This window comes from Rhinoderma darwinii, unplaced genomic scaffold, assembly GCF_050947455.1.
Source record: "Rhinoderma darwinii isolate aRhiDar2 unplaced genomic scaffold, aRhiDar2.hap1 Scaffold_491, whole genome shotgun sequence".
In the NCBI taxonomy this organism is placed as follows: Eukaryota; Metazoa; Chordata; class Amphibia; order Anura; family Rhinodermatidae; genus Rhinoderma; species Rhinoderma darwinii.
The window spans coordinates 2,278-20,977 of record NW_027464038.1 but is presented as its reverse complement, the minus strand read 5'-3'; the positions used below and the strand labels follow the sequence as shown (position 1 = coordinate 20,977).

The 18,700-nt window shown below is 49.0% G+C and overlaps 9 non-coding genes and 1 pseudogene across 9 annotated transcripts; all 10 read right to left on the bottom strand.

Moving 5' to 3' along the window:
- Window positions 1–4,142: 4,142 nt before the first annotated feature.
- On the bottom strand, window positions 4,143–4,244 carry LOC142720144 (U2 spliceosomal RNA; annotated as a pseudogene).
- Window positions 4,245–5,530: 1,286 nt separating this feature from the next.
- LOC142720121 (U2 spliceosomal RNA) lies at window positions 5,531–5,721 on the bottom strand. The gene has a single exon (XR_012872954.1). It is a non-coding gene; the product is annotated as a U2 spliceosomal RNA (small nuclear RNA).
- A 1,282-nt stretch (window positions 5,722–7,003) lies between these two features.
- Window positions 7,004–7,194, bottom strand: LOC142720109 (U2 spliceosomal RNA). Its single transcript, XR_012872946.1, has one exon. It is a non-coding gene; the product is annotated as a U2 spliceosomal RNA (small nuclear RNA).
- A 1,282-nt stretch (window positions 7,195–8,476) lies between these two features.
- Window positions 8,477–8,667, bottom strand: LOC142720096 (U2 spliceosomal RNA). Its single transcript, XR_012872934.1, has one exon. It is a non-coding gene; the product is annotated as a U2 spliceosomal RNA (small nuclear RNA).
- Window positions 8,668–9,951: 1,284 nt separating this feature from the next.
- On the bottom strand, window positions 9,952–10,142 carry LOC142720204 (U2 spliceosomal RNA). Its single transcript, XR_012873014.1, has one exon. It is a non-coding gene; the product is annotated as a U2 spliceosomal RNA (small nuclear RNA).
- Window positions 10,143–11,428: 1,286 nt separating this feature from the next.
- On the bottom strand, window positions 11,429–11,619 carry LOC142720192 (U2 spliceosomal RNA). Its single transcript, XR_012873002.1, has one exon. It is a non-coding gene; the product is annotated as a U2 spliceosomal RNA (small nuclear RNA).
- Window positions 11,620–12,901: 1,282 nt separating this feature from the next.
- LOC142720180 (U2 spliceosomal RNA) lies at window positions 12,902–13,092 on the bottom strand. The gene has a single exon (XR_012872990.1). It is a non-coding gene; the product is annotated as a U2 spliceosomal RNA (small nuclear RNA).
- Window positions 13,093–14,374: 1,282 nt separating this feature from the next.
- Window positions 14,375–14,565, bottom strand: LOC142720168 (U2 spliceosomal RNA). The gene has a single exon (XR_012872977.1). It is a non-coding gene; the product is annotated as a U2 spliceosomal RNA (small nuclear RNA).
- A 1,282-nt stretch (window positions 14,566–15,847) lies between these two features.
- LOC142720090 (U2 spliceosomal RNA) lies at window positions 15,848–16,038 on the bottom strand. Its single transcript, XR_012872928.1, has one exon. It is a non-coding gene; the product is annotated as a U2 spliceosomal RNA (small nuclear RNA).
- Window positions 16,039–17,320: 1,282 nt separating this feature from the next.
- Window positions 17,321–17,512, bottom strand: LOC142720126 (U2 spliceosomal RNA). Its single transcript, XR_012872960.1, has one exon. It is a non-coding gene; the product is annotated as a U2 spliceosomal RNA (small nuclear RNA).
- Between the last annotated feature and the right edge of the window lie 1,188 nt (window positions 17,513–18,700).

Sequence of the window (18,700 nt, the reverse complement as noted above, 5' to 3'; positions counted from 1 at the left end):
CCCAGAATTTTGATGAAGTCCGGCTTGATAGTAAACGGGAAGGAGGCAGGAGAAGGCAGGTACCACTTTCCGAAGAGCATGGCTTCCGACTTCCCGCAGTTGACTTTTGCCCCTGAAGCGCGTCCGAACTCCTCGCAGGTCTGGACGAGTGCAGTCACCGAACTCTGGTCAGTGCAGAAGACGGTCACGTCGTCCATGTACAGCGAGCATTTGACCTCGAAGTGTCCTGGACCTGGTGCGGTGATCCCTCTGATCTCTCCATTCTGCCGGATAGCCTCTGCGAAGAGCTCTATAACACAAACAAAAAGGAGAGGTGAAAGAGGACAGCCTTGTCTAACCCCCGACGATACAGGAAAGGGGTCAGTCTTCCAGCCGTTCACCAGCACCGAGCTGTAAATGTCGCAATACATCAGGTTAACATACAAACAGAACAACCTGCCAAGCCGCAGCCTACGCAGAGCCTTACCCATGAATTCGTGAGAGACCCGGTCAAAAGCCTTCTCCTGATCCAGACTGACCAGGGCCGCGTGTGTACGGCGGCTTTGCATGTAATGCACCGTGTCCCTCACCAGGGCAAGACTGTTGGCCACCCTACGGCCAGGAATGCCGCAGGTTTGGTCCGATCCGATGATCTGTCCGATGACAACCTTCAGTCTGTTGGTCAATACTTTGGCGAGGATCTTGTAGTCCACGTTCAGGAGAGAGATGGGACGCCAGTTTTTCAGGTCACATCTCTCCCCCTTCCGCTTATACAAGATCGTGATCATGCCTTCTCTCAAGGACGGTGGCATTCTACCCTCCACCACCATCTCCTCATAGAGCTCCAGCAGGTCCGGACAGATCAAGTCCCCCAGCGCTACATAGAGCTCTGCTGGGAGACCATCACTGCCCGGGGTCCTGCCGGGTCTGAAGGATTTAGCGGCAGAGAGCAGTTCCTCCACCGTCAGGGGTACATCCATAGCCTCCGTACCTGCAGGATCAAGATGATTAGTGATACCTGACAGGAATTTATCGGCGGCTTCGGGGTCAGTGGTTTTCCGGGAGTAGAGGCTTCGGTAGTAGTCTGTGACGACTCCCATCACCTCCTTCTTCCCAGAATGCATGTTTCCGGTCTCATCTCGGAGTTCCTTCAGGGGCGTGTGGCCGGCATGGAGTTTCCTGAAAAAGAACGAGTTACATTTCTCACCCTTCTCCAGGTTCTCCACCTTGGAACGAAAGACAATTCGCTTGGATTCCTCCTCAAAGTGCCTTTTCAGGCCCTTTTTGGCTTCCTCCAGCTCCTTCCTGACGTCCCAGCCGCATTGAAGGAGGTCTTGCAGGGATCGCAGCTGACGCTGCATCTCTCTGAAGTCTCTCTTCCTCTCACACGCCTGTTGGCGACTTTTTGCCTGAAAGAAACAACGAAATTCAACTTTAACATATTCCCACCAGTCACAGGTTTTGTCAAAGAAAACTTTATCATTCCTCCAAACAATATAGGCGTCTCTAAGTTCCGCCAGTACCTCCTCTCTTTCCAGCAGGGCACAATTCAGCTTCCAGGAGCCAGGGCCGGGAGGAAAACCGTGGCCGATGGCACCCTGGAAGAGAATGGCCCTGTGGTCAGAGAAGAAGCAGGGGACCATGGAGTGCCCATGCTGCTTGACTGCCCGGGAGGTGAACACAAAGTCAATCCGAGAACGAAGTGAGCCATCGGGTCGGCTCCATGAATAGTTCACAGAGCCGATCCCCATGGAGCCCACAACGTCCTGCAAGGATGCTTCGGCTACCATCTCGATAAGCAGTTTGGAACTGACATCCAGTTTGTTTGAAGTGCCGGAACTTCGTCCATCCTCTTCGATGGGGCAGTTGAAGTCCCCGGCCATCACCACTGCCCTAGTGGTGGCGAGCTGGGTCCGCAGGGTCTGGAATAGTTCCAGGCGCTCAGCCTTCATAGGGGGAGCGTACACGTTGATGAGCCTAATCGGCTCTCCTGCCCAGGAACCGTCTACGACCAACAAGCGGCCGCAGGCGAGCTCCTGGACAGAGTCAACAGTAAATACGCTTCCCCTAATCAGGATGGCAACCCCTGCAGACTTACAGTCGCCCCCACCAGACCAGTAGGACGGGCCATGGGTCCACTGCCTGGCCAGATGATGGTATGACCTGGAAGAGGGGAGAGTACATTCCTGCAGCATAAATACATCACTCGACTGCTTGGAAAGAAAAGTTAGCACCATCTGACATCTAGTCCTATCTCTAACACTCCTCACATTGAGGCTAAAGATGTTAAGTTTAGCAGCCATGGGGGAGAATAAAGAAGGTTAGTGCAAACGATACACCTTAGTTACCAGTCCGGTCGGGCGGATCCTCCTCTCCTGGCGGGTCCGAAAGATCCAGCAGGCCCTCTGACAAAAATTGTTCCAGGATTGTAGCCACCTGGATGTCTGTTGTGAAGTCGATGACCTCAGGTTCAGACACGAGTTCCTCCACCATCTGCTCCATTTCCTCCTGCTGCGCAAGGGAATCTTCGCAGATTTCTACGACTTGTCGCTTTGAGGACTCAGCAGCTGGGCTGTCCCTCACCTTTCTCTTCCTCTGGATGGCACCTGAGGAGACAAGAGGGGGAAAATCCTCCAGGGAGAGGACTCCAGCAGCTGGAGGGGAAGATGTTAGTGCTGCTGGAGCTGGGGAGAAGGGAGGCTGGGTTGGGAGAGGTGCAGGTGACAGGACCACTGAGATGGGTGGGTAGGAGAAGGTTAGAGCCTCAGTGGGGGTGACAGGGGTTGGGGACGGGGGGGTGGGGAGGGCCGGGAGAGGGAGGGTGGGAAGGGTAGGGCGAGGGAGGGCCGGGAGACGGGGGGGAGGGACTGTCGTCTTCTTACCATCCTTCTTATTCCCGGTCTTCTGCGCCGCTGGAGCTCTGGCTGGGGCGGGGTTCCCTCTGGCCGGAGCTTTCGCCGCTACAGTTGCCCAGGATCGATCCCTCTTCGGGCAGTCCTTGTAGGAGTGGGCTGCTTGTCCGCAGAGGTTGCACATTGTCCGTTTCGGGCAGTCTTTGGTCTCGTGTCCTGTTACCCGGCAGTTCTTGCAGGCGTCCTCCTTGCAGTCCTTCACCGAATGACCCTTCTTGCTGCATCTCCTGCAGATCTGCGGCATGTCCGGGTAGTAGATGAGGCCGTAGGAGTTGCCCAGCGAGAATGACTGGGGCAGGTGCTGGAGGCCGTCTTCCGCGCTCGAATCCTTGTTCAGTCGGACGATTACCGACCACTTGCCAGTCCAGAAGCCGAGTCCGTTCAGGATGTGGGTGGGTTCCCTCACCACTGTGCAGAACCGCTTCAGGAGCGTGGTGATGTCTTTGCCGGGGGTGTGTGGGTTCCGCATTGAGACCGTCACCCGCCTTTCCTCTCTTTGGACAGGGCAGTTGCCCACAAAGCGAGAGAAAGGGGATTCAGGCCTCGCCGCTTTCACCATCTCCCAGTACCTTCTGCAGATGTTGATCGAAGCGAAGGTCACGAAGAACATCCCGGTCATGAAGGCCTGGATGCTGATGGTCTCCGGCTTAGCGAAGCCCTGGTCCAGGAGCATCTTCTGGCAGAACACTTCTTCCGTCATGTCCGGCACTCTCCCGTCCACCTCCTTCAGCTTCAGGGCCACAGTCTGCTTCATCCAGGGCTCCAGGGTTGGAGCAGCCTGGTTCGGCTTCCTGGTGGCCTGTTGGCTTGAGGAGGCTTCAGGAGGAGATGTCCTGGCCTGGGTCGGCTCACCTGGTCCATCAGCCTTCTTCTTCTGGGTGGCAGGGTTGCTGGTTGAGGCCATGGCTTCTTCCAGCTGTTCCTGTCGCTTGGGGAGGATCTTCGATAGCTCTTTCCCGAAGGGGGCGGAGCTATGCAAATCTTCTCCTTGCTGGCCGAGGTTCTTCCACGAAATTTCTTCCGCAGCGGTTCCTCGTCGAGCTTCTTCTGCGGCCGAGCTTCTTCAAAGATCCCCTTCAGCAGCGGCTCTTCTCCGAAGGTCTCTGTCGCAGTTCTCCTTCTTCTTCCCGGCAGCGATCTCCCGGAGCTTCTTCCCCGATGGCGGCTTCTCCCTTCTGGATCGTCGTCTTCGCTGGTTCTTCTCCGCAGTTCGTCGCCGGCTTCGTCTGGAACGCTCTTGGATCGCTAAGCTAGTGTTTATAGCCCCCAGTGGTTCTCCGAGCTATCTATCCTTACAAGGACTGATAAGAACAGATACTACACTTGATCTTAGCCAAAAGGCCGAGAAGCGATAACCCGAGCGGCCCTTGCCTTGCCCGAGCCTGTCCCATACTGCTGTTCACCCCTTGCAGCGATTCAGCCTACTCCTAGGCAATTCCATGGGGCCCTGCAGGCTCACACACATTTACAGCTACTAAGCGGGAGGTGAATAAAGGCCGGAGAGGAAGCCAGACAGGATTTGCTTCTTTTGCTTGCACCACAATGCAGTGCTGAAAGAGGAGGAATCTACATAAAAACGCCTTCCTGGCAACGCCCAAATGCCCTCCTGCCATGCAGATAAACACTGGCAGCGGCAGCAAGTGCATGCCCACAGCCACCCCTTGTTCCTTCACACCTTGTATCAGCTTTAATCCAGTCCTGTGCTGCCTGCTGAGCAGCACTGAACAACACTGCCTGGGCCCAGGCTTTTATCTCTGAGGCAGGCCCCATTATGATGTCAGAAAGCTGGCTCTGGAATCCTGAGGGCTCCACTATGACACGTGCAAAGTTCCGTCTGAACTTTATATAAGACTGTGAGGCTCAGTCAGTCACTCAGTGTTGCCTGAGAGGGCAACACTGCAACAGCCGGCCGCCAGGCTGTCTTTTTTTTGCACATTTATTTGCCTCCAGGAGGCCACAAGAGGGAGACAAGGGACTGCAAAATGGAAAATAGGCATCCACCAACTTTACAGACAACTTCTCTTTGCTCCTACAACCTCCATCCTTGCACAGTTTGTTATTCTTCCAGGTAACATAGTAACAAATCCAAATTGCTGCTCTCTTTGTAGGCAAGCAAGGGTTTGTTGCAACTGCAATTCTTACTTCTTCTTGAAATGTAGGGACGACAGTACATTCCATCACATCCACCTAGTGTACACAGGTAGGTCCATTGTGGCGGGTAGGCGGCTGGCTGCTTTAATGGCTGTTTGCTGTTCCCCTACTCCACTCCACTCCACTATTTGACTGTGGTGCTGCATCAATCAGTGGCTGGCTCAGGTGCAGCTCTTTAACTTACCTAGGAGGGAGGGAGGGAGGGAGGGCGGAGAGAAGACAAGGAAGGTGAATGAGCTGTTCCAATGTGAAATGCCGGAAACACAGAAACACAGAAGACACACACACACACACACACAACAAGAGGTGGCAATGTATTCATTAATTGCATTTAATAAATGAGCTCATTATCACACATGACTGTACAAATGCATTGTCCAACAGGTGTTGAAATAATGGGATTAAAAGGGGAGATCCCTTCAGAAAGACAGAAACAATGGCAAAGAGAAAAAACACTTTTGGAATCTGATTTTAGTCAACACATAAGGGAAGGGTGCACCGGTCCTGGAAATACTGCAATACCAGGTCAATGCGTGGAGTGGACAGAGCAAGCTCTATTTCCATCTCCCTGTTCTAAAAATCCATTTAATATATGGTCCCCAGATAGGGGACGTATCAGATATTAAACTGATAAGAACAGATACTACACTTGATCTTAGCCAAAAGGCCGAGAAGCGATAACCCGAGCGGCCCTTGCCTTGCCCGAGCCTGTCCCATACTGCTGTTCACCCCTTGCAGCGATTCAGCCTACTCCTAGGCAATTCCATGGGGCCCTGCAGGCTCACACACATTTACAGCTACTAAGCGGGAGGTGAATAAAGGCCGGAGAGGAAGCCAGACAGGATTTGCTTCTTTTGCTTGCACCACAATGCAGTGCTGAAAGAGGAGGAATCTACATAAAAACGCCTTCCTGGCAACGCCCAAATGCCCTCCTGCCATGCAGATAAACACTGGCAGCGGCAGCAAGTGCATGCCCACAGCCACCCCTTGTTCCTTCACACCTTGTATCAGCTTTAATCCAGTCCTGTGCTGCCTGCTGAGCAGCACTGAACAACACTGCCTGGGCCCAGGCTTTTATCTCTGAGGCAGGCCCCATTATGATGTCAGAAAGCTGGCTCTGGAATCCTGAGGGCTCCACTATGACACGTGCAAAGTTCCGTCTGAACTTTATATAAGACTGTGAGGCTCAGTCAGTCACTCAGTGTTGCCTGAGAGGGCAACACTGCAACAGCCGGCCGCCAGGCTGTCTTTTTTTTGCACATTTATTTGCCTCCAGGAGGCCACAAGAGGGAGACAAGGGACTGCAAAATGGAAAATAGGCATCCACCAACTTTACAGACAACTTCTCTTTGCTCCTACAACCTCCATCCTTGCACAGTTTGTTATTCTTCCAGGTAACATAGTAACAAATCCAAATTGCTGCTCTCTTTGTAGGCAAGCAAGGGTTTGTTGCAACTGCAATTCTTACTTCTTCTTGAAATGTAGGGACGACAGTACATTCCATCACATCCACCTAGTGTACACAGGTAGGTCCATTGTGGCGGGTAGGCGGCTGGCTGCTTTAATGGCTGTTTGCTGTTCCCCTACTCCACTCCACTCCACTATTTGACTGTGGTGCTGCATCAATCAGTGGCTGGCTCAGGTGCAGCTCTTTAACTTACCTAGGAGGGAGGGAGGGAGGGCGGAGAGAAGACAAGGAAGGTGAATGAGCTGTTCCAATGTGAAATGCCGGAAACACAGAAACACAGAAGACACACACACACACACACACAACAAGAGGTGGCAATGTATTCATTAATTGCATTTAATAAATGAGCTCATTATCACACATGACTGTACAAATGCATTGTCCAACAGGTGTTGAAATAATGGGATTAAAAGGGGAGATCCCTTCAGAAAGACAGAAACAATGGCAAAGAGAAAAAACACTTTTGGAATCTGATTTTAGTCAACACATAAGGGAAGGGTGCACCGGTCCTGGAAATACTGCAATACCAGGTCAATGCGTGGAGTGGACAGAGCAAGCTCTATTTCCATCTCCCTGTTCTAAAAATCCATTTAATATATGGTCCCCAGATAGGGGACGTATCAGATATTAAACTGATAAGAACAGATACTACACTTGATCTTAGCCAAAAGGCCGAGAAGCGATAACCCGAGCGGCCCTTGCCTTGCCCGAGCCTGTCCCATACTGCTGTTCACCCCTTGCAGCGATTCAGCCTACTCCTAGGCAATTCCATGGGGCCCTGCAGGCTCACACACATTTACAGCTACTAAGCGGGAGGTGAATAAAGGCCGGAGAGGAAGCCAGACAGGATTTGCTTCTTTTGCTTGCACCACAATGCAGTGCTGAAAGAGGAGGAATCTACATAAAAACGCCTTCCTGGCAACGCCCAAATGCCCTCCTGCCATGCAGATAAACACTGGCAGCGGCAGCAAGTGCATGCCCACAGCCACCCCTTGTTCCTTCACACCTTGTATCAGCTTTAATCCAGTCCTGTGCTGCCTGCTGAGCAGCACTGAACAACACTGCCTGGGCCCAGGCTTTTATCTCTGAGGCAGGCCCCATTATGATGTCAGAAAGCTGGCTCTGGAATCCTGAGGGCTCCACTATGACACGTGCAAAGTTCCGTCTGAACTTTATATAAGACTGTGAGGCTCAGTCAGTCACTCAGTGTTGCCTGAGAGGGCAACACTGCAACAGCCGGCCGCCAGGCTGTCTTTTTTTTGCACATTTATTTGCCTCCAGGAGGCCACAAGAGGGAGACAAGGGACTGCAAAATGGAAAATAGGCATCCACCAACTTTACAGACAACTTCTCTTTGCTCCTACAACCTCCATCCTTGCACAGTTTGTTATTCTTCCAGGTAACATAGTAACAAATCCAAATTGCTGCTCTCTTTGTAGGCAAGCAAGGGTTTGTTGCAACTGCAATTCTTACTTCTTCTTGAAATGTAGGGACGACAGTACATTCCATCACATCCACCTAGTGTACACAGGTAGGTCCATTGTGGCGGGTAGGCGGCTGGCTGCTTTAATGGCTGTTTGCTGTTCCCCTACTCCACTCCACTCCACTATTTGACTGTGGTGCTGCATCAATCAGTGGCTGGCTCAGGTGCAGCTCTTTAACTTACCTAGGAGGGAGGGAGGGAGGGCGGAGAGAAGACAAGGAAGGTGAATGAGCTGTTCCAATGTGAAATGCCGGAAACACAGAAACACAGAAGACACACACACACACACACACAACAAGAGGTGGCAATGTATTCATTAATTGCATTTAATAAATGAGCTCATTATCACACATGACTGTACAAATGCATTGTCCAACAGGTGTTGAAATAATGGGATTAAAAGGGGAGATCCCTTCAGAAAGACAGAAACAATGGCAAAGAGAAAAAACACTTTTGGAATCTGATTTTAGTCAACACATAAGGGAAGGGTGCACCGGTCCTGGAAATACTGCAATACCAGGTCAATGCGTGGAGTGGACAGAGCAAGCTCTATTTCCATCTCCCTGTTCTAAAAATCCATTTAATATATGGTCCCCAGATAGGGGACGTATCAGATATTAAACTGATAAGAACAGATACTACACTTGATCTTAGCCAAAAGGCCGAGAAGCGATAACCCGAGCGGCCCTTGCCTTGCCCGAGCCTGTCCCATACTGCTGTTCACCCCTTGCAGCGATTCAGCCTACTCCTAGGCAATTCCATGGGGCCCTGCAGGCTCACACACATTTACAGCTACTAAGCGGGAGGTGAATAAAGGCCGGAGAGGAAGCCAGACAGGATTTGCTTCTTTTGCTTGCACCACAATGCAGTGCTGAAAGAGGAGGAATCTACATAAAAACGCCTTCCTGGCAACGCCCAAATGCCCTCCTGCCATGCAGATAAACACTGGCAGCGGCAGCAAGTGCATGCCCACAGCCACCCCTTGTTCCTTCACACCTTGTATCAGCTTTAATCCAGTCCTGTGCTGCCTGCTGAGCAGCACTGAACAACACTGCCTGGGCCCAGGCTTTTATCTCTGAGGCAGGCCCCATTATGATGTCAGAAAGCTGGCTCTGGAATCCTGAGGGCTCCACTATGACACGTGCAAAGTTCCGTCTGAACTTTATATAAGACTGTGAGGCTCAGTCAGTCACTCAGTGTTGCCTGAGAGGGCAACACTGCAACAGCCGGCCGCCAGGCTGTCTTTTTTTTGCACATTTATTTGCCTCCAGGAGGCCACAAGAGGGAGACAAGGGACTGCAAAATGGAAAATAGGCATCCACCAACTTTACAGACAACTTCTCTTTGCTCCTACAACCTCCATCCTTGCACAGTTTGTTATTCTTCCAGGTAACATAGTAACAAATCCAAATTGCTGCTCTCTTTGTAGGCAAGCAAGGGTTTGTTGCAACTGCAATTCTTACTTCTTCTTGAAATGTAGGGACGACAGTACATTCCATCACATCCACCTAGTGTACACAGGTAGGTCCATTGTGGCGGGTAGGCGGCTGGCTGCTTTAATGGCTGTTTGCTGTTCCCCTACTCCACTCCACTCCACTATTTGACTGTGGTGCTGCATCAATCAGTGGCTGGCTCAGGTGCAGCTCTTTAACTTACCTAGGAGGGAGGGAGGGAGGGCGGAGAGAAGACAAGGAAGGTGAATGAGCTGTTCCAATGTGAAATGCCGGAAACACAGAAACACAGAAGACACACACACACACACACACACAACAAGAGGTGGCAATGTATTCATTAATTGCATTTAATAAATGAGCTCATTATCACACATGACTGTACAAATGCATTGTCCAACAGGTGTTGAAATAATGGGATTAAAAGGGGAGATCCCTTCAGAAAGACAGAAACAATGGCAAAGAGAAAAAACACTTTTGGAATCTGATTTTAGTCAACACATAAGGGAAGGGTGCACCGGTCCTGGAAATACTGCAATACCAGGTCAATGCGTGGAGTGGACAGAGCAAGCTCTATTTCCATCTCCCTGTTCTAAAAATCCATTTAATATATGGTCCCCAGATAGGGGACGTATCAGATATTAAACTGATAAGAACAGATACTACACTTGATCTTAGCCAAAAGGCCGAGAAGCGATAACCCGAGCGGCCCTTGCCTTGCCCGAGCCTGTCCCATACTGCTGTTCACCCCTTGCAGCGATTCAGCCTACTCCTAGGCAATTCCATGGGGCCCTGCAGGCTCACACACATTTACAGCTACTAAGCGGGAGGTGAATAAAGGCCGGAGAGGAAGCCAGACAGGATTTGCTTCTTTTGCTTGCACCACAATGCAGTGCTGAAAGAGGAGGAATCTACATAAAAACGCCTTCCTGGCAACGCCCAAATGCCCTCCTGCCATGCAGATAAACACTGGCAGCGGCAGCAAGTGCATGCCCACAGCCACCCCTTGTTCCTTCACACCTTGTATCAGCTTTAATCCAGTCCTGTGCTGCCTGCTGAGCAGCACTGAACAACACTGCCTGGGCCCAGGCTTTTATCTCTGAGGCAGGCCCCATTATGATGTCAGAAAGCTGGCTCTGGAATCCTGAGGGCTCCACTATGACACGTGCAAAGTTCCGTCTGAACTTTATATAAGACTGTGAGGCTCAGTCAGTCACTCAGTGTTGCCTGAGAGGGCAACACTGCAACAGCCGGCCGCCAGGCTGTCTTTTTTTTGCACATTTATTTGCCTCCAGGAGGCCACAAGAGGGAGACAAGGGACTGCAAAATGGAAAATAGGCATCCACCAACTTTACAGACAACTTCTCTTTGCTCCTACAACCTCCATCCTTGCACAGTTTGTTATTCTTCCAGGTAACATAGTAACAAATCCAAATTGCTGCTCTCTTTGTAGGCAAGCAAGGGTTTGTTGCAACTGCAATTCTTACTTCTTCTTGAAATGTAGGGACGACAGTACATTCCATCACATCCACCTAGTGTACACAGGTAGGTCCATTGTGGCGGGTAGGCGGCTGGCTGCTTTAATGGCTGTTTGCTGTTCCCCTACTCCACTCCACTCCACTATTTGACTGTGGTGCTGCATCAATCAGTGGCTGGCTCAGGTGCAGCTCTTTAACTTACCTAGGAGGGAGGGAGGGAGGGAGGGCGGAGAGAAGACAAGGAAGGTGAATGAGCTGTTCCAATGTGAAATGCCGGAAACACAGAAACACAGAAGACACACACACACACACACACAACAAGAGGTGGCAATGTATTCATTAATTGCATTTAATAAATGAGCTCATTATCACACATGACTGTACAAATGCATTGTCCAACAGGTGTTGAAATAATGGGATTAAAAGGGGAGATCCCTTCAGAAAGACAGAAACAATGGCAAAGAGAAAAAACACTTTTGGAATCTGATTTTAGTCAACACATAAGGGAAGGGTGCACCGGTCCTGGAAATACTGCAATACCAGGTCAATGCGTGGAGTGGACAGAGCAAGCTCTATTTCCATCTCCCTGTTCTAAAAATCCATTTAATATATGGTCCCCAGATAGGGGACGTATCAGATATTAAACTGATAAGAACAGATACTACACTTGATCTTAGCCAAAAGGCCGAGAAGCGATAACCCGAGCGGCCCTTGCCTTGCCCGAGCCTGTCCCATACTGCTGTTCACCCCTTGCAGCGATTCAGCCTACTCCTAGGCAATTCCATGGGGCCCTGCAGGCTCACACACATTTACAGCTACTAAGCGGGAGGTGAATAAAGGCCGGAGAGGAAGCCAGACAGGATTTGCTTCTTTTGCTTGCACCACAATGCAGTGCTGAAAGAGGAGGAATCTACATAAAAACGCCTTCCTGGCAACGCCCAAATGCCCTCCTGCCATGCAGATAAACACTGGCAGCGGCAGCAAGTGCATGCCCACAGCCACCCCTTGTTCCTTCACACCTTGTATCAGCTTTAATCCAGTCCTGTGCTGCCTGCTGAGCAGCACTGAACAACACTGCCTGGGCCCAGGCTTTTATCTCTGAGGCAGGCCCCATTATGATGTCAGAAAGCTGGCTCTGGAATCCTGAGGGCTCCACTATGACACGTGCAAAGTTCCGTCTGAACTTTATATAAGACTGTGAGGCTCAGTCAGTCACTCAGTGTTGCCTGAGAGGGCAACACTGCAACAGCCGGCCGCCAGGCTGTCTTTTTTTTGCACATTTATTTGCCTCCAGGAGGCCACAAGAGGGAGACAAGGGACTGCAAAATGGAAAATAGGCATCCACCAACTTTACAGACAACTTCTCTTTGCTCCTACAACCTCCATCCTTGCACAGTTTGTTATTCTTCCAGGTAACATAGTAACAAATCCAAATTGCTGCTCTCTTTGTAGGCAAGCAAGGGTTTGTTGCAACTGCAATTCTTACTTCTTCTTGAAATGTAGGGACGACAGTACATTCCATCACATCCACCTAGTGTACACAGGTAGGTCCATTGTGGCGGGTAGGCGGCTGGCTGCTTTAATGGCTGTTTGCTGTTCCCCTACTCCACTCCACTCCACTATTTGACTGTGGTGCTGCATCAATCAGTGGCTGGCTCAGGTGCAGCTCTTTAACTTACCTAGGAGGGAGGGAGGGAGGGCGGAGAGAAGACAAGGAAGGTGAATGAGCTGTTCCAATGTGAAATGCCGGAAACACAGAAACACAGAAGACACACACACACACACACACAACAAGAGGTGGCAATGTATTCATTAATTGCATTTAATAAATGAGCTCATTATCACACATGACTGTACAAATGCATTGTCCAACAGGTGTTGAAATAATGGGATTAAAAGGGGAGATCCCTTCAGAAAGACAGAAACAATGGCAAAGAGAAAAAACACTTTTGGAATCTGATTTTAGTCAACACATAAGGGAAGGGTGCACCGGTCCTGGAAATACTGCAATACCAGGTCAATGCGTGGAGTGGACAGAGCAAGCTCTATTTCCATCTCCCTGTTCTAAAAATCCATTTAATATATGGTCCCCAGATAGGGGACGTATCAGATATTAAACTGATAAGAACAGATACTACACTTGATCTTAGCCAAAAGGCCGAGAAGCGATAACCCGAGCGGCCCTTGCCTTGCCCGAGCCTGTCCCATACTGCTGTTCACCCCTTGCAGCGATTCAGCCTACTCCTAGGCAATTCCATGGGGCCCTGCAGGCTCACACACATTTACAGCTACTAAGCGGGAGGTGAATAAAGGCCGGAGAGGAAGCCAGACAGGATTTGCTTCTTTTGCTTGCACCACAATGCAGTGCTGAAAGAGGAGGAATCTACATAAAAACGCCTTCCTGGCAACGCCCAAATGCCCTCCTGCCATGCAGATAAACACTGGCAGCGGCAGCAAGTGCATGCCCACAGCCACCCCTTGTTCCTTCACACCTTGTATCAGCTTTAATCCAGTCCTGTGCTGCCTGCTGAGCAGCACTGAACAACACTGCCTGGGCCCAGGCTTTTATCTCTGAGGCAGGCCCCATTATGATGTCAGAAAGCTGGCTCTGGAATCCTGAGGGCTCCACTATGACACGTGCAAAGTTCCGTCTGAACTTTATATAAGACTGTGAGGCTCAGTCAGTCACTCAGTGTTGCCTGAGAGGGCAACACTGCAACAGCCGGCCGCCAGGCTGTCTTTTTTTTGCACATTTATTTGCCTCCAGGAGGCCACAAGAGGGAGACAAGGGACTGCAAAATGGAAAATAGGCATCCACCAACTTTACAGACAACTTCTCTTTGCTCCTACAACCTCCATCCTTGCACAGTTTGTTATTCTTCCAGGTAACATAGTAACAAATCCAAATTGCTGCTCTCTTTGTAGGCAAGCAAGGGTTTGTTGCAACTGCAATTCTTACTTCTTCTTGAAATGTAGGGACGACAGTACATTCCATCACATCCACCTAGTGTACACAGGTAGGTCCATTGTGGCGGGTAGGCGGCTGGCTGCTTTAATGGCTGTTTGCTGTTCCCCTACTCCACTCCACTCCACTATTTGACTGTGGTGCTGCATCAATCAGTGGCTGGCTCAGGTGCAGCTCTTTAACTTACCTAGGAGGGAGGGAGGGAGGGCGGAGAGAAGACAAGGAAGGTGAATGAGCTGTTCCAATGTGAAATGCCGGAAACACAGAAACACAGAAGACACACACACACACACACACAACAAGAGGTGGCAATGTATTCATTAATTGCATTTAATAAATGAGCTCATTATCACACATGACTGTACAAATGCATTGTCCAACAGGTGTTGAAATAATGGGATTAAAAGGGGAGATCCCTTCAGAAAGACAGAAACAATGGCAAAGAGAAAAAACACTTTTGGAATCTGATTTTAGTCAACACATAAGGGAAGGGTGCACCGGTCCTGGAAATACTGCAATACCAGGTCAATGCGTGGAGTGGACAGAGCAAGCTCTATTTCCATCTCCCTGTTCTAAAAATCCATTTAATATATGGTCCCCAGATAGGGGACGTATCAGATATTAAACTGATAAGAACAGATACTACACTTGATCTTAGCCAAAAGGCCGAGAAGCGATAACCCGAGCGGCCCTTGCCTTGCCCGAGCCTGTCCCATACTGCTGTTCACCCCTTGCAGCGATTCAGCCTACTCCTAGGCAATTCCATGGGGCCCTGCAGGCTCACACACATTTACAGCTACTAAGCGGGAGGTGAATAAAGGCCGGAGAGGAAGCCAGACAGGATTTGCTTCTTTTGCTTGCACCACAATGCAGTGCTGAAAGAGGAGGAATCTACATAAAAACGCCTTCCTGGCAACGCCCAAATGCCCTCCTGCCATGCAGATAAACACTGGCAGCGGCAGCAAGTGCATGCCCACAGCCACCCCTTGTTCCTTCACACCTTGTATCAGCTTTAATCCAGTCCTGTGCTGCCTGCTGAGCAGCACTGAACAACACTGCCTGGGCCCAGGCTTTTATCTCTGAGGCAGGCCCCATTATGATGTCAGAAAGCTGGCTCTGGAATCCTGAGGGCTCCACTATGACACGTGCAAAGTTCCGTCTGAACTTTATATAAGACTGTGAGGCTCAGTCAGTCACTCAGTGTTGCCTGAGAGGGCAACACTGCAACAGCCGGCCGCCAGGCTGTCTTTTTTTTGCACATTTATTTGCCTCCAGGAGGCCACAAGAGGGAGACAAGGGACTGCAAAATGGAAAATAGGCATCCACCAACTTTACAGACAACTTCTCTTTGCTCCTACAACCTCCATCCTTGCACAGTTTGTTATTCTTCCAGGTAACATAGTAACAAATCCAAATTGCTGCTCTCTTTGTAGGCAAGCAAGGGTTTGTTGCAACTGCAATTCTTACTTCTTCTTGAAATGTAGGGACGACAGTACATTCCATCACATCCACCTAGTGTACACAGGTAGGTCCATTGTGGCGGGTAGGCGGCTGGCTGCTTTAATGGCTGTTTGCTGTTCCCCTACTCCACTCCACTCCACTATTTGACTGTGGTGCTGCATCAATCAGTGGCTGGCTCAGGTGCAGCTCTTTAACTTACCTAGGAGGGAGGGAGGGAGGGCGGAGAGAAGACAAGGAAGGTGAATGAGCTGTTCCAATGTGAAATGCCGGAAACACAGAAACACAGAAGACACACACACACACACACACAACAAGAGGTGGCAATGTATTCATTAATTGCATTTAATAAATGAGCTCATTATCACACATGACTGTACAAATGCATTGTCCAACAGGTGTTGAAATAATGGGATTAAAAGGGGAGATCCCTTCAGAAAGACAGAAACAATGGCAAAGAGAAAAAACACTTTTGGAATCTGATTTTAGTCAACACATAAGGGAAGGGTGCACCGGTCCTGGAAATACTGCAATACCAGGTCAATGCGTGGAGTGGACAGAGCAAGCTCTATTTCCATCTCCCTGTTCTAAAAATCCATTTAATATATGGTCCCCAGATAGGGGACGTATCAGATATTAAACTGATAAGAACAGATACTACACTTGATCTTAGCCAAAAGGCCGAGAAGCGATAACCCGAGCGGCCCTTGCCTTGCCCGAGCCTGTCCCATACTGCTGTTCACCCCTTGCAGCGATTCAGCCTACTCCTAGGCAATTCCATGGGGCCCTGCAGGCTCACACACATTTACAGCTACTAAGCGGGAGGTGAATAAAGGCCGGAGAGGAAGCCAGACAGGATTTGCTTCTTTTGCTTGCACCACAATGCAGTGCTGAAAGAGGAGGAATCTACATAAAAACGCCTTCCTGGCAACGCCCAAATGCCCTCCTGCCATGCAGATAAACACTGGCAGCGGCAGCAAGTGCATGCCCACAGCCACCCCTTGTTCCTTCACACCTTGTATCAGCTTTAATCCAGTCCTGTGCTGCCTGCTGAGCAGCACTGAACAACACTGCCTGGGCCCAGGCTTTTATCTCTGAGGCAGGCCCCATTATGATGTCAGAAAGCTGGCTCTGGAATCCTGAGGGCTCCACTATGACACGTGCAAAGTTCCGTCTGAACTTTATATAAGACTGTGAGGCTCAGTCAGTCACTCAGTGTTGCCTGAGAGGGCAACACTGCAACAGCCGGCCGCCAGGCTGTCTTTTTTTTGCACATTTATTTGCCTCCAGGAGGCCACAAGAGGGAGACAAGGGACTGCAAAATGGAAAATAGGCATCCACCAACTTTACAGACAACTTCTCTTTGCTCCTACAACCTCCATCCTTGCACAGTTTGTTATTCTTCCAGGTAACATAGTAACAAATCCAAATTGCTGCTCTCTTTGTAGGCAAGCAAGGGTTTGTTGCAACTGCAATTCTTACTTCTTCTTGAAATGTAGGGACGACAGTACATTCCATCACATCCACCTAGTGTACACAGGTAGGTCCATTGTGGCGGGTAGGCGGCTGGCTGCTTTAATGGCTGTTTGCTGTTCCCCTACTCCACTCCACTCCACTATTTGACTGTGGTGCTGCATCAATCAGTGGCTGGCTCAGGTGCAGCTCTTTAACTTACCTAGGAGGGAGGGAGGGAGGGCGGAGAGAAGACAAGGAAGGTGAATGAGCTGTTCCAATGTGAAATGCCGGAAACACAGAAACACAGAAGACACACACACACACACACACAACAAGAGGTGGCAATGTATTCATTAATTGCATTTAATAAATGAGCTCATTATCACACATGACTGTACAAATGCATTGTCCAACAGGTGTTGAAATAATGGGATTAAAAGGGGAGATCCCTTCAGAAAGACAGAAACAATGGCAAAGAGAAAAAACACTTTTGGAATCTGATTTTAGTCAACACATAAGGGAAGGGTGCACCGGTCCTGGAAATACTGCAATACCAGGTCAATGCGTGGAGTGGACAGAGCAAGCTCTATTTCCATCTCCCTGTTCTAAAAATCCATTTAATATATGGTCCCCAGATAGGGGACGTATCAGATATTAAACTGATAAGAACAGATAAGGTTTCAACAAAGTTTTTTATTGGCAAAAATAATATATTTTACAGACTTTTTTTTAAAATTGAAACCACAAGATAAAATCAACAGCATAATACATGAATATTCATACATTTAAATGAATACAAAAGTAATAATAATAAGACCATTAATACAGATGTTATAATAAAAGTACAGAACAATAGCAGGATAAAATTTATACAGGGCATAAAAGACATAAAAGAATAAAACCATTTTTATTTACAATGTTATGGTATTCCACATTTGCAAACACCACATGGATGTTGCTTCTTTTACCCCTAGCTGCTTTTTGTCCCTAAGATAATAAATATACATTTCACTTAGGGCATATTTCACACAATTTTTAACGTCAATAAAATCATGTTTAAAAAGCAGAATGTTCCTAACCTTCCAAATGGCATTCTTAAAACAGTTTAAAATGATCCAACAGACCATTTGCTGTTTAAAACTTGGGCAGTTAAAAAGACCATAAAACACGTATTCAAATTTAAGATCTTTAAGACCGCAGGCCCATTTCAGCAATGGGCCTACCTTCCTCCAAACCTCCTGTGCATATGGGCAGTTCCAAAACAGGTGCATTATCGTCTCGTCGTCACCACACCTGTCTCTCGGGCACTTGGCTCTCGCCACCAGTCCTCGCCTATGCTGGAATTCACGAGTAGGGAGGCACTGGTGAACGATTGCCCAGGCAAGGTCCTTGTGCACATTTGCCATAAATTTCCCGAAAACGTTCCGCCACACCACCTTGGACCTTGCCTGTGAGAAATTTGAAACTGCCAGTGTATCCTCCTGCCGCCTACAGGAGAGTGACACTTTTTTCTGGTCCCCCAATATGTCAGGCTCCAATTCTTGGAGACCTAGGAGCCTGACAGTTTTTTCGAGCACCGCATATTGTTTTGGGGGACACAGAAGCACAGGAGAATTCAAAGGGACACGAAACCATCGTTTAAAAATCATGCCCGTAGCGTACTTTAAAAAGTAGCTAAAAATACCATCAGAATTATACATTTTAAAACAGAAGCAAAAGTATTTAATGTAAAAGAAGTTAAAAAGGTTAGGAACATCTCTCCCGCCATTGTCCTTACATCTGTACATAAAATCACGTTTTAGTTTTTCCATTTTGGAACCCCATAAAAACATAAAACAGATCCTGGTCACTTTTTTAATATATAAAATTGTTGGAGGGAAAACCATAGCTACATAAAGCA